General features: G+C 41.9%; 1 pseudogene; it reads right to left on the minus strand.

The window, feature by feature from the left end:
• Window positions 1–2,993: 2,993 nt before the first annotated feature.
• Window positions 2,994–14,860, minus strand: part of LOC105742939 — a 55,657-nt pseudogene continuing 43,790 nt past the window's right edge.

The raw sequence follows: 14,860 nt of genomic DNA on the forward strand, positions 1-14,860 counted from the left end.
TTTTGTTGTGCTGGAGATTAACCTTTTAAAATTGATTATTACTGAGGAACCCTTAGTTTAGGTAAGTTGCAGTTATTGATATTAACCACGTTAGAAATTTTTAAGAATTTTACTAATTTAAGATTATAATAAAGAACCCACTACATATTTACATGGCTAAGCACTGATAGTGAGGTGTGGCCTTGGTTTGCATCCCTGCCCATCTTTTATTGTCTGGCTTGTCAGGGAACAGCTGGATTCTCATTTCCTCCTGTATAAATCTGTTGTGACATCTCACATCCCATAGCCTCTGGGAAATCTGTCTGTATAATCATCAGAGAAGGACAGTACAAAAAGCAAGTATTTTTTGGAAAAAGTATAAAAAAATTAGGAACTCCCAGAAATGCAACTGACCTCACTTTGAGAACAGCTGCCCTAACACAGAGAGACAGTCACTGGTCAGACAAAGGCCCATGCCTAGATCATGGCCTCTTTCTCCAAGACCTTCCTGAGCCCAAGCACTCCCTCTTTTCTGTTCTCTGTGTAGGCAGGACCTCAGTCTGCAGCAAGTGCTAGAGGAAAGAAGGCTATTCCCAAGCTCTTGTGTCCCACAGATGCTTTGAAGGACCTCCACCTTCCATCTACTGTGGACCTACTATGTGCTAGGCATGGACACTGGCCCTGGAAACAGAATAATGGCCAGGATACACTTGTCTCCTCTAACCAGACAGCTGATCATACTTTGTCACTCAACTTTGGCTGTAGTCAGGGATCCCTGAAAACCTAGGGAGTGGCACAGCCTTCTTCCCCAAGACTGTCTTCAATTAACTCACTTCTATTCTTCATCTGGGCCTCAAAGCATTCCAAATGCCACCCTTTCCCCCAAGTCTCTGTCCTGGTAATTGTTCCAGATCACACTGAAAAAGTGACTCACAACCAATGACACATGAGGAGTTGACACTCCAGATTTCTTTGTTTTGGGTTGAATATCTGTGGGACATTCTCCATGGTATCACCAAGGTTATCAGAGGGTCACAAGACCACCCATGGAGTTACATACGTGTGGTGGATACACTGTGTCAACTTGAGAAGTTGGAAGCATGGCTGGTTTGGCTCAGCCACTTCACACCTTAGGATATGGAGGCCCCTCTAGGGTGTGGAGGTCCCACCCTAGAGTGACTCAAAGCAAAAAGGATACAAAAGGGAGTTGAGGAAGGATTCTATGTGCCACTTCCTCAGAGGAGCATAGGTCTTCACAGACAGTATGGAAGGAAGGGAGAGAGGTTTGCTAGATACCACAGCTGCTGCTTCTCCCTTTGTATTTGTTATTTTCCACCACCATAAACTACTGCCCTCTGCCATGGGACAGTCTGTCTTGGAGCCAATTAAATATGGACTGAAACCTCCACTAATTGTGAGTTAAATAAACCTTTCCTTCATCAATTTGGGGTGTCAGGTACTTTGTCCCAGCAACAAGTGAGAAGTAACTGAGACAAAACTCTATGAGGACTTTCTTTTCCCTGCCTTACTCTCTATTGACACTTCCCAAGACTATCTCCCCAATAAACTATTTACCTTTGAAGTCTTAGTTCAGGGTTTGCTTTTGGGGAAGCCTTCAGATGTTCTCCAGAGCTCCTGAATTTTCTGGCACAAAATTTATCTCAGGTTAGCATGGTGCATCTGTGTCATCCTTTGTGGAACATCAAGGTCCCTGCTAGACTTCAAGTGCCATGGCGAAAGAATAGCGACTTCTTCATTCATTAATACATCATCGGTACTTAACACAGCTCTTGGCACATGGGATCCCTTGGGAAAATGTTGTGGACTAAATAACAAAAGAATGAAATTGTCTGCAATACTGTCCAGCTCTCCATGAAAATCCAGCTAGCACCAATCCTCTTCCACCGAGGAGGATTCTAACTCAGGGGTCAGCCTATATTTACTATAAAGAACTAGACAGTTGATATTTCAGGCTTTGGAGCTCCATTGTCTCGGTTACTAAAGCAACTACTCAAAGTAAGTGTTGTATGAAAGCAGACATAAACAATGTGCAAATAAGTGGGCATGTTTATGTTCCAATAAAACTTTATTTACAAAGAAAGGCAGGCTGAATTTGGCCCATGGGCCATAGTTTGTTAACTTTTGGTCTGTAGCACAGGCATCAGCTGTTTCATGTGTGCTGTTATTTAAAGTATTGCCACCCATTTATAGCCATCCACCTGCTGAGCACTACCTCCTGCCCCTGAGGAAACTGCATTTCCCCTCCCATGGTGTCCATGAGACTTTTCAGAAGGGCCCAGAGGCCTCCCCTCCTCTCCGCCCAGCCAACCTTACTGACTGCTCATGCTGCAGAATCCTAAGTCTCAGCCACATCCCCATTTAAAAAAACAATGTCTTAATTTATTTGATACAGGATCTTGCTACGCAGTTCAGACTCATAGTGATTCTCCTGCCTCAGCCTCCCCAGTGCTGGGATTATAGGTGTATGCCACCATGGGGTTCTGGGGACCAGCATAGCACACAGTACCAAGGATTGAACCCAGGTTCTTGCACTTGTCAGACAGGTGCTTGGACCAAAAAGCTATCTCCCCAGCCCCCACATCCCCATCTTGGCCCAGACTTACCCAGTTCAACATGAGGCTGTCTGAGGGCTCCACCTGCTCCTTAGCCTTGTTCACCTGCCACTGTTGTTGAGCTTTGATAGCAGAAGTACATTTCCTCCACGTAGAGGCTAGATGTCAGAGATCAGCATGTGGGCTTGTTTGGTTTCTCCCAAGACCTTTGTCCTCAGCCTGCCAGTGATCATCTGCATGTCAACTGGGTCTACCCTGTGAGTACTATGTCTCTTATAAGGACAGTAGACTTACTGGATTAGGGCTCACCCAGACAGCCTCACTTTAACTAATCTCCTCCTCAAAGACACTGTCTGTAGATCTAATCACATTCCAAAATTTAGGTGGCTAGGACTTCAACGTATGAACTTTGTGAGGACACAGTTCAGCTCATAGCAACATCTATTGGCCAGGTTCCATGTCCCCACTGGAAACGATGAATCCCTACAAGAAGGAGTGGGAGACTAGAGGTTTCTGCTTGCTAACACAGGCCTCTTTCCTGCTAACCATGACACCTTCAGTTTGATTCTCTTACAATCATCCCCATTGGAACAGGACCACTCTTGTTTGTGACCTATGATCACTAGCCTCCAATTGGGAACTAGAGCACCGACCCCTACAATTTCTCCTAAGACAACACCTGGAACCCTGGGATTTTAATCCAGAAGGAAGAATCTACACATATTGTATTGCCTTCCAGCCTGCAATAGCATTGTAGAGAGTAGCACTGGATATCCTTACCCTTCTATTGGTTCAGTGTTCTCATATATAAAATAGGATAAAAATTGTACTATTCCAGAGTTTGTTTTAAGAACTAAATTAACATGTATAAAGCATGTAGAACTTTAGTACATATATAAAGATATTTCCTCGTATTTAATGCACAAAGTATCTGATGCAATCAGCCCTCAACACACATGGCCATGAGTGTCATACCTGTTTTCTTTTGGCCAATCATATTTTGCAGGTGGGAAGGACTACTGTTCCTTTCTGTCCTGTGTATGAGGATTCCCCATATCTGTCCCTTTCCAGAGAACATCTTTTGTCCTTTCCTCCTGGAGTCAAGATGACTGCAGAAAGATTATTTTCAGAGGGAGGGCACACATAGAAAAGCAGGCTGATTTAAGTTTTTCAAAACTATTTTTCTATAATTATGCTAGGCTAGTTACGGGAAGACAGAGGTTTTCCGCAAAAGGATATTGTTCCTGCGAGCCTAGAGTTAACTTGTAAGTATAAGAGACCCACCAGAGAGGCCAAGTTCAAATCCCGGCTGTGACCTTTATCGCCTCTCTGTGTCCTGAGCACATTGCTTTTTCTCTGAGCCTCAGTTGACTCCTTTGCAATTTGGAATAACAGCTGAGTAATAATACCAGGGAGGGCTGAGGAAACAATGCACATGTGATTCCTACTACGTGGTTCCTGCAAGACAGCTTGTAAATAATATTACAAGCGAGGTCAACAGTCTGTGCTGAACTTGATCAGCCAGACAAAGAGCTGCCACCAGCCACTCACCTCATGAGTACAGCCTCTTCCACAGTGCTGACAGAGGTACAAACAAGACAGGATTAGAAAATGCTGGATCAGCACACATTGCTTCTATAATGGGGAGGAACTTGGAACAACCCAGATGCGGGGGTTCAGCCCAAGGAATATGAAGTTTCAGCCAGGAGCCTGGGGGAGCCGGGAAGGCATCTCTTGGGTCCTGAACACAGAGAACAGTGGCAGCCTGTCTATCTCTCAGCCCCGTATTGAGCAAGAAAAACAAGAATTAGTGTTTGGGCCATCAAGATGCCAAGGGTGATTTGCTGCCAGCCTAATCCTGGGCCCTGTCCAAAAGTCGCTTGCAAAGGACAGCAGGGAGAATGTGGTGATCACAAGGCCCCCTTGTGATGATGATGACAGGGCTTTGCCTTTCTCTGGTTCCATCCACGGGGGATGTCTAGCTGTTGGGGGCCATGGGCTCGGGTAGTGGGAATCCCAGGGCCTCAGAACTGAGGACAGTGTCTGTCTCGGGGGCTGTGGCAGGAGCCAGCATGCTTGGGCCAGGATTAAAAATAAGGAAGGGCGCTCCCCGCATCCGGTGTCCCCCACTCTGCTCCCTGCTGCAGCTGCAAGGCTGAGCTTAGATTGTCCTGCTGTTGATCCCCGCCCCCATCATGGACTGTAACAACAACTCTATTACTCTGCCCTCACCCATTGGCTGAGGATAATATAAAATTAGCCAGCGCGCATGGGGCCTCTCAGGATCGATTTCCCTACTCAGATTACTTGTTACGAAAGAATAGAGCTGTCTCTCCCATAATTGAACAAGTTAACTCCTTGTCTCATAAAATGTAAGTCTGTATTGATTGGTTGTTGGTGGGAGGGGGGTATGAGCACCGGGCTGTGTGATGCCTCCCCTCCCTGCCTCCCTCCCAGCCCTGCCATCTCCCCAGTTTGAGAGGCTGGGCCCACAAATCTTAAGCTGAGGCCCTGGCCTGTACAGTGATCTCTGAAGCCCTCAGTCTCCACCTTTCCAAGCCAAGAGCAGTCCTATGCACTGGGACAGTAGGGGTTCTATATCCTCATGGACCCGCACGGGAATCGTGGTGTGCTGGATGCTAGCTCTGTTCTCCATGGGTTTTACGTGCTCAGAGCTGGGGCTCTGGGAAGGTGACTGGATGCCAGGGACCCTCTTGCTGACTTGCTATTAGGTGGGGCATCCTAGCTAGAGGTCAGTCACTGGGTGTGTGAGCTAGCAGGGTACACCCCTTCCCTCTCTGCTCTCTGGCCACCGTGGTATAAGTAACTTTTCGTCTGCAGCAGCTCTTCCGCCATGCTGTTTCTGCTTTTGAGCCTGCTGTGTGCTGAAACTGTGAGCCAAAATAAGCCTTTCTTCCTCTGAGCTACAGGTGTTGGGTTCTATGTCTTAGTGTCAAGGAAAGTGACTGAGATGCTATGTGACCATGGGGCAGGTACCCAGCCCTGTGGGGTACAGTTTCATAATTACAATTTAATACCTAATACTAATAATATTTATGTTATTTAATATTAATGAGGATAGTAGGTATAATCATGTTAGAAATGTTGAGAGGATATCATGTTAATTCCTGTAGGACCAGGCATGGAGGGCAGCAACAGCCACAAACAGACATGAAAGTTATCATGTTTGTGTTTGTTCTCATATTTGCCAGTAACAGAAACCCATCAAGGGAGCTTAGAAGGTTAAGATACACATGTTCAGTTTGAAGCGTATAAGGCTTTAAGGAATGGAGACAAACATTCAATTTTTAAATCCCTCCAGCCATCTTTCACTTGTGGTCAGAAGCCACAGACATGGTGACGGGCATGTTTTTAAACCCAGAAGTGACCTCCACTCAGAAGTGAAGGGACTCTTTCTGCTGACCACATCAGCTTCCCAGTCCTACCTGGCCAGTCTGCAGCCCCAACTGTGACAGCCTAGCATCTCACGTCGCCTCTGCAAACCTGGCCAAGGAGGCCACCTGCCCAGAACGAGGTTCATGTTCCCTGGTTCTGGGACCAGTTCCCAGGCCCTGCACATCACTCGGCAGTGGGCGGCTGATGCTCACGAAGGCCAGGTTTCAAAGCCATCATCCCTATTGACTTTGGTGGGGAGTCCAAGGGAAGAAGTAGGCGTAGAAAGCAGCAAAGGAAAGAAATAAGCAGTTACCTAGGATTAAAGTCTGGGCTCATAATTTATGGCTATGGAAAACAGCAGCTGTAAGTATAGACGGATTGTGCCCTTAAATGGGTTTGAGAGTGTAAGGCTTATTCATTAGCTGGGAAGAACAATGCATTCACTCTAGAATTACCTTATAGAATTTAGGAATTTTTGTTAGACTACCAGTGCCTGATGTGTAGGGTCTCTGCTTATCAGGCTGCTTCACAAGCACCGGTTGCTACTCGCTTATAGAAACCTGCTGGCATCCCCCATCTAGGGACATTATCAATAGATACCAGCTTGTTGGGACCAACCCTGTGTGTATGCTAGGGGCGCTGCTGTGTGTGATTGTTCCTTCGATCCTTACCACATGGGAAATACCTGGACTTAAGAAAAAGTCCAAAATCTCTCAGCAAGGCCACCAGGGATTATGTTATGTGGCCCAGGCCACCTGGCTGCCATCTGGTGCTCCCACATATAGACTCAATCATACTCTAGACATATTCATTCACCTCTTGATCCAGAGCAAAGCAAACTTTTTCTCCTCTAAGGCTTTTGTACCTGCAGGGCCTCTTGCAAAATGTTCTTGGTCAAGGCTGGCTTTCTATCTGCACCCAGGATTGCACACAGAATGCAACCTCTGCCCAAAAGCTCTTCCTGACCATCCAAGCACTAAGGTACCCATCCTGCTCTCTGTCCCAGTGTTCTCTTTTATTATCTGCACTAATTTATACCCATAGCATTTGCTCATTAACGTTTCTACTGACCACGTACCTTTCTTGAACATGAGCTTCTCCAGGACTGTGACACCCTGAAGAGTCCCAGACTTTGCTGCGGAGGAGGAGGTGCTAGACTCTGGGACTGTGGGTCAAGACAAACTGCTTGAGACAAGTGGTTAGGGCAGCAGGATGAAGAACAAGTGATATCTTCCCAGAAAAACTGGTCAGGATCAGAATAATGGTGACATTGTGACAGCTTGCCTCTGTAACTTAGCTCTTCTATCAGAACTCATCCAACAATGATGCTCAGCTGATGTCCATGACAAATTTTGTCTAGGATATCTTTTGAGGTTCTTAGCTTTAAAAATTCTGCACTAAGACTGGGTGTGGTGGGGCATGCCTGTAATCCCAGCTCTGGGGAGGCTGAAAACAGGAGGATCACTACAAGTCCAAGCTATGTAGTGAGACCTTGTACCAAATACAATTTAAAAAATTCTGCACCAGTGATTTACCTCCAGTTTTTAAATATTCAGCAATATATGCCTTTTGTAGAAAAGCTAGAAAGTAGAGATAAATCAAAAGACAATTAGCTAGGCATGGTGAGTATACCTATAAACTCAGAAATCTGAAGGTTGAGGTGGGAAGATTGCAAGTTTAAGTCCAACCTGAGCAACTTAATGACTAAGTGAGACCCTGTCTCAAAATAATTTTTAAAAATTTAAGAAGGGCAGGGAATGTAGTTTAGTGTAGATGTCCTGAGTTCAATCTCCAGTGTCATACACCCCCACAAAGAAGATATTTTAATTCCTAATCTCACTGTTCCAGTGACTATTGTTTCGCTGTTCATTTTATTTTTATTTTTTGACTTATTTTTCTATTAGATGAGATACATGTGAAATCTCTGTGGGATTATGTGACTTACTCCCTCTTTGATATACTTTTTATGTATTGTTACCAAATGGCAAGGAGAAACAATGAGTGACTTCTGCACCTGAACATGGAAAGAATTAAGTGCCTGAGCCAAGGCCCCACTATATATTTTGGATTCCTCCCTATTAAGTGAATATATATTTAAAATCAACTTTTGTACAGTGTGCATGTGACAGTGTTTTTTAAGTATAAGCTGAGATCCATCAGCAGATTAGAAAATGAATTTAGTAGTTTGACTCCCAGTACTAAAAATAAGAAAGGAAAAGAAGAGAAAATGAATTTCATGAGTCAAATATATATTTGCAAATAAGTACAACAGCAAGTAATGACATTACATAGAATAGAAAAATATTAGACTGTATTATATTATGCTAGTGAGACTATTATATTAGTGAGGGTAAGAGCTTTTGTAAAGATTATATGCAGTTAAGCATGTATATACATAGGGCTGTGGGAGAATAGACCTTTCTTTTCTTTCTTTCTTTCTTTTTTTTCTTTCTTTCTTTCTTTCTTTCTTTCTTTCTTTCTTTCTTTCTTTCTTTCTTTTCTTTCTTTTTTTTTTACCAAGGATCGAATGCTGGACCTTGTACTTATTAACCAGGCACTTATGTCACTGAGCTACCTCCCTGGTTCTAGAATATACATTTCTTTTTTTTTTTCTTTTCTTTCTTTCTTTCTTTTTTTTTTTTACAGACTTAATTCTTTTTTTTTTTTTTTCTTGTGTAAGAACTGCAGCTACTGCTGGAGCTTGAGTCCTCTGGATAGAGACTCTGGTGTGGGTTTTCACAAGATGGTCGGTGAATTCCTGATAAGGAGACTCGGTGAACACAGTCTCTTTCCAGAGGTCACAGGTCAAATAGCTGTAGGTCTTGGAAATGGCATCAAAGGTGACCTTAGCAAAGTTGCCCAAAGTAGCAGTGCAGCCCCTAGCAGAGGTGTAGCAGTCATCAAGACCAGCCATCAGCAGCAGCTTCTTGGGTACAGGGGCTGAGACAATGCGAGTGTCTCTGGGGGCAGGGATCAAATGCACCAACACAGAGCCACAGTGGCTGGTCACCTTGCAGGGAACAGTGTGAGGCTTGCCAATCTTGTTTCCCCAGTAGCCTCTCCTCAGGGGGACAATGGAGAGCTTAGCCAGGATAATGGCCCCACGAATGGCCGTGGCTACTTCCTTGGAACACTTTACACCCAGGCCAACATGACCGTTGTAGTCCCCAATGGCGACAAATGCCTTGAACCTGGTCCACTGGCCAGCACGAGTTTGCTTCTGCACAGGCATGATCTTCAGAACTTCATCCTTGAGGGATGTGCCCAGGAAAAAGTCGATAATCTCCAACTCCTTGATGGGTACGGAAAAAAGGTACATTTCCTCCAGCGACTTGATCTTCATGTCTTTGACCAGACGGCCAAGCTTGGTGACAGGAATCCACTCTGTGTCCTTGGCCTTACAGCTGCGAGCCCTGCGGTCTCAGCCCCGGCCCCGGCCACTTCCAACGTACCGGTGTCATCGGCCATTTAGTGTTTCCCAGAAAAAGAAGCTAGAATATACATTTCTTAAAGGAAGTCCAATCAAAAAAGTTTTAAAACTTCTGAAATATTCTCAGCAAGATTTATCAGAATAGGCCTAACCTACCTCCTAAGCATAGACATTTATATTATTTGTTCATTGAATTTTGCATATTTTTCTACTTCCTTAGGCTTTCTAACAGAATTAGAATGGGTCATAAATGTGCGTTCATTTCCAATGTATATTCCAGAAAGGAGTCAATATTTATCCTGATTAGCTGGGTATGAGAGTGTCTGTTTAACATACTCTTACTACATCTTTTTAAATTATCACTTATTACAGCCAACCTGGTAATTTCAACATAAGATGAGATTATTAAGAATAGTGACTAACAGGTGGCACATGATGGTGTCACAAACTCTATGTGAAGTGTTTATCATGGTCACCTTTGATTTTTACATTCTGAAGTATATGCTACTGCTACTGCAGTTTGCGGACAAGAAAGCTGAAGCTTAAAAAGAAATCTGAACTCTGGCAAAGTAAAGATTTTCTTTCTTGCCAACTGTGAAGATTGTGTGTATTAGTCAGCTTCCTGTTACTATAACAAATCCCTGAGATGACTGACTTGTAAGAGAAAAAGATTAATGAAGGTTCACGGTTTCAGAGCTGCCCCTTCCTGTCCGGTAGGGCCTATTGCTTTTGAGACTTTGGTGAGGCCACAGAGCTGAATGGTAACAAGTGGAGAAGCCAAACTAGTCAGCTCAAGGCCTGATGTGAAAGCGAGAAAAACAAAAAGGCATGAGCTTGGCAGACCTTAGAGTGAGAACTGCAGTGCTGTCCGCAGCATTTATCATTGTTCTTGGGGGATTCTCAGTGGCCTCATTTGTAGCATGACAGATTCCTAGCGAGATGGAAGGCCTTTCCTATGTGTACCAAATAATGCTAATTAAAACATCTTTTAACACATTTGAATGATTTTTCAAAGTCCTTACATGGATTCACCTGGGATTGAAAGTCTAGAGTTTGGCCCCCAGACTGAAAAAAAAAAAAAAAAATACTTGTTAAACTAGGTTATGCATTCACCAGGGATGTTCTCAGGGGATATGTAAAATCACAGCATAAACAAGAAATATTTTCTTGAAGCCTTAATTCATGTCAAAAATTAAGGAAGAAGTGTTATTTTCATATTAAAGCCATCACCGAGATACTATAAAACACAAAAGGTTTAAAGTTCAAATGCAAAATTTGAAATACACTCTAACTTGCTGATGGTAGTGTTATTGATCAGTAAAGGTTGTGTTATGCTGTGGTAACAAGCAATCCCAAAGCATCAGGGGCTTTTATTGCTCATTGTTTGGGGATTCTGCTCCATTTGTTTTCTCTGAGAGCCAGGTCAATGGAGTGTTGTTTCTTGCTGTGGGCAGGAAGGAGAGTGAGATCTTGGAGGACCCCACAACAGCACTTAGATATGTAAGCCCAAAGTGACACTAGTTAGGAGTATTTCCTAATCTCAAAGTAGCAGGAAATGCCCTCCTACCAAATACCTAAAGTATAAGGATCCAGATGCATCTGGGGAGTGGCACTGACCATCACTGTGGTTGTTTGGGCTCTGTCTCCAGATCTATCCTGTTACTCTTGTTCTCATGGGATCTGTTGAGGTTGTTCAGTGCCATATAAGAAGATGACATCAGAATTTGTCTGTGCAATATTTAAGAAAAAAACAAGGTGGATGATGATTTCTCTCTCAGGTAATGAAATTGTAGAGTCAGGAGCTGGTGTGACGTACTGAAATGGTAAGGCTCTCAGACTGCTCCATCCTCGTAGCCTCCTGTTAAGGGTTTGCTTTGTGATTCAAGATCCAATCATTATGTTTGTATTTCAGCCAGCATGAAAGAATACCGAGCTTAAAAAATTAAATAACCTTATTGACCTGTAATTCATTTATAATGTAATTCACTCATATAAAATATATAATTCAAGGAAGGACATAAGGAAAGGTATCAAGAAGGCTGGATATGACCAAAGTACATTATATGCATGCATAAAATTTTATTTTACTTTTTTATTTTTATTTTTTTAAACCAAATTGGTAGGACAGTTTCAATAATTAACACATTACATACATTCTTCCTAGTGGTTAATTGCTGTACAAGATGCAGACATGATAGCCTATTTACAAACACGATTAGAACAAATCCCTCTATTCATTAAGAGAATGTAGCTATATATCTATGCTAACCATTTTGAATACACAGATACAAAATGGACATTCATCTGTATACCCTTTTTTTGTTAAGTTCTGTTATTTGAATACTATTGGTGTGCTAACTCAGCAAAATATTCTAAAAGAGTCCAGTAGTCCATAATAGTATTGGGTCTTCTGCTTGACTGGCAATGTCAGAAGTTGTTGACCTGAGTCCCCTACAGCTCAAAATAACAGCATGGCTTTACTTCTTATACTTCGTTTTTATACTTTTCTGCTGGATGGCTAAGATCAAGATAAAGCAAGACAGAACATGCATGAAATTTTAACAAAATGCAGTATTTCATAAAAAATATTTAAAAATAAATAAAAATAGACAATTCAGTGCTTTATAATATATTCACAGGCCAACCATCATCATAATAAATTTTGAAACACTTTTGCCACTTCAGAAATATCCACTGTGGCTTTAGCTATCTTGTCTCTTTGTCCCAACATCCTTCTCCTTCAGAACATCAATAATCTTCTTTCTTTCTCTATAGATTCCATTGATATGAATACTTTATATGAATAAAATCCCATAACATGGGTCTTCTGTGAGTGGCTTATTTTAGTTAGTGTGTTTTCAAGATTCATTAGTGTTTTAGTATGCATAGTGTTCCATTAATGTTTATGGCAGAATAATATTCCATTGTATGGATAGATGACATTCTTATCTATTCATTTATCAGTTAGTAGCCATTTGAGTTATTTCTATCTTTTAGATATTTTGAATAACCCTTCTATTCACGTTTATATGCAACTTTGTAGACACATGGTTTCAACTCACTTGTGTATATAATAGGAATTGAAATGCTAGCACGTGTGATCTCTTTATATTTAACCATTTGTGGAACTGCCAGACTATTTTTAAGGCAGTTGAACCATTTTATACTCCTACCAGCAGCTTAACAGAGTTTCAATTTCCTCACCAGCACTGGTTTGTGTGATTTTTGCTTTTATCCCTTTTAATGGACGTAAAGTAGCTTCTCACTGTGGTTTTAATTTCAATTTGCATAGGTGTAAACATGCACTATAAATCTACAAAACAAAAAGAAACTTAGTACAATTTAAAGTAGACAATATTTCATGAATTTGAAGATGTATGCATTTATCAAACTCATACACAGATTTTTTGAATCCTATCAGAATCCCAGATGATTTATTCATAGAAATTTATAGGCTTATTTGGAAATTCATATGGCATTGAGGGAATCTCAGAGAGCCAAAATAATCTTAAAAGAGATGGACAAAGTAGAAGCAACTGTGTTTATGTGATTCCAAACTTACTACAAAGCAATGGTAATGAAGCCTGCGTGGATGAGCCCCAGATCAGTGGATTGGAATGGAGACTCTGAAGACAAATCTACTTACTTTTCATCTAAAATATGGGAAACACTTTATTTCTCATCTTTGTATTACTACAACAAAATATCTGAGCCCACTAACTTTATAAAGAGAAAGGGGTTATTTAGTTCATAGTTTTGGAGGGTAAGGACATGCCACATGTGCTGGCTCTGTTCTGGTGAGGGTTTCGTGAAGAATGCTAGATGGGCTTAGTGGGTGTTTGCAGAAGGAGTAATCCTATCTCAAGTCAGAGGCAGAGAGGCAGAGAGAGGAGGGGCAGGGCCACGCTTACTGTTTTTATTTCAGTCCTTTCATGAGAACTCAACAAGTCAACCACCTTGTGGACCCTGTAGTCCAAGGATTTCCAACTTGACTCATCTAGCCAGGATCTACCATGCCCCAAAAGTGCCATCCTCAGAACCACACCTTTAATCACAATGGTCCCTTCCTTAGAAGAAACTTAGACACATCCCAACACATGAAATGCTAACAATTTCTTAATCTATGGATTGCCATGGTTCCATCACCCAGTCCTTTGACAGAAAGGCTCTGTGGTCTGTGAACTTTACAAGGGTGAGCGGGCAAGTTGTGATGCAGAAGGGTAGACTGAATCCCTCTTACTCAGTTTTACATTGTTTGATTTGGTTTGTTTTTTGCTTTCAGCACGTATTGAGGAGTTGTGTTTTCCAGTTTAATTGGATTTAGAGATTATTTTATCTTCCTTTAATTAAATCAACCTTTACAAAAGAACAAGTGACTGAGACAATTCACCCAAAGAAACCACATTTAAAGTTAATAATGGGAACACCAGTAAAAGTGAAGGCGGACACGGCCCAGCTGTCACCTCATCTCTTCACACGGGTTTCTGACCCACTACATGCAGGGGGAAAGCAATGGCCATCTTCTAAGGACAGAAAAGGTAGACATTTTAAATGCAAAAACTAATTTGAAATGTAGATTTTTATCCCTATATTTGACGCTAAACTCTCCCTCAGGACATATTTTGCCAAGTGATATTAACTACTGTCAGTATGAGACCCTCACAATCAGAATAGCATCATAAATACTGCTCATTGCATCTTCAGTTCCTCATCTAACATGTGTGTGTTTTATTTGTGTGCGTGGCTAATGGTGTGCCTGCCTCCATTCATTTATTCAACAAAGCACTGCTCCAGAGACCCTGGGGATACAGAAATTGCCTCAGCTCATTCAACCTGCTATAACAAAATAATTTAAGCTGGGAAGTTTATAAACAACTGTTAGCAAATCCAATTGAGTCTCTTACTCTTCTAGAGGCTAGAAAGACCAAGATCAAGGGAAATGCCAGCAGTTTGAGTAACTTCTATATTTCTTCTCATATTGGAAGAGGGAACAGAGCTCCCTTGAGCCTCTCTAATGAAGACACTGCTCATGTTCCTGATGGAGAAGCCTCATAATCTAACCATTGCCCACCTCTTAAAACTATCATATTCATGTAGGGTACTAGGTTCAAATATAATGAAAGTATATTAACTATAATATGCATTGTATATCTATATAGAGACATATGGGTGTGTTACATGTACGAGCAGTCAATTTTCTTTCTCTTTGAAATGATTGACTGAAAATATTTGCTAAGTACCAACCTAGATATTTAAATATGTTCCTTTGTTATGAGTGGCACCTTGAAGGAAAGATTTTAGAAGTATTAACATTAAACCTAACCCCATAGCTTCACTCTCACCTTCCTCCCTGGTCCTGAGTTCAATCCCTGGTACCACAAAAAAAAAAGAAAGAAAGAAAAAAGAAATGGGCTGGGGAAATGGTTCAGTAGAATAAGCACTTGCCTGGCAATCATAAGGGCCTGAGTTCAATCTCCAGTAC

The sequence above is a fragment of the Octodon degus genome, unplaced genomic scaffold (assembly GCF_000260255.1).
Source record: "Octodon degus isolate 3935 unplaced genomic scaffold, OctDeg1.0 scaffold00085, whole genome shotgun sequence".
Taxonomy (NCBI): Eukaryota; Metazoa; Chordata; class Mammalia; order Rodentia; family Octodontidae; genus Octodon; species Octodon degus.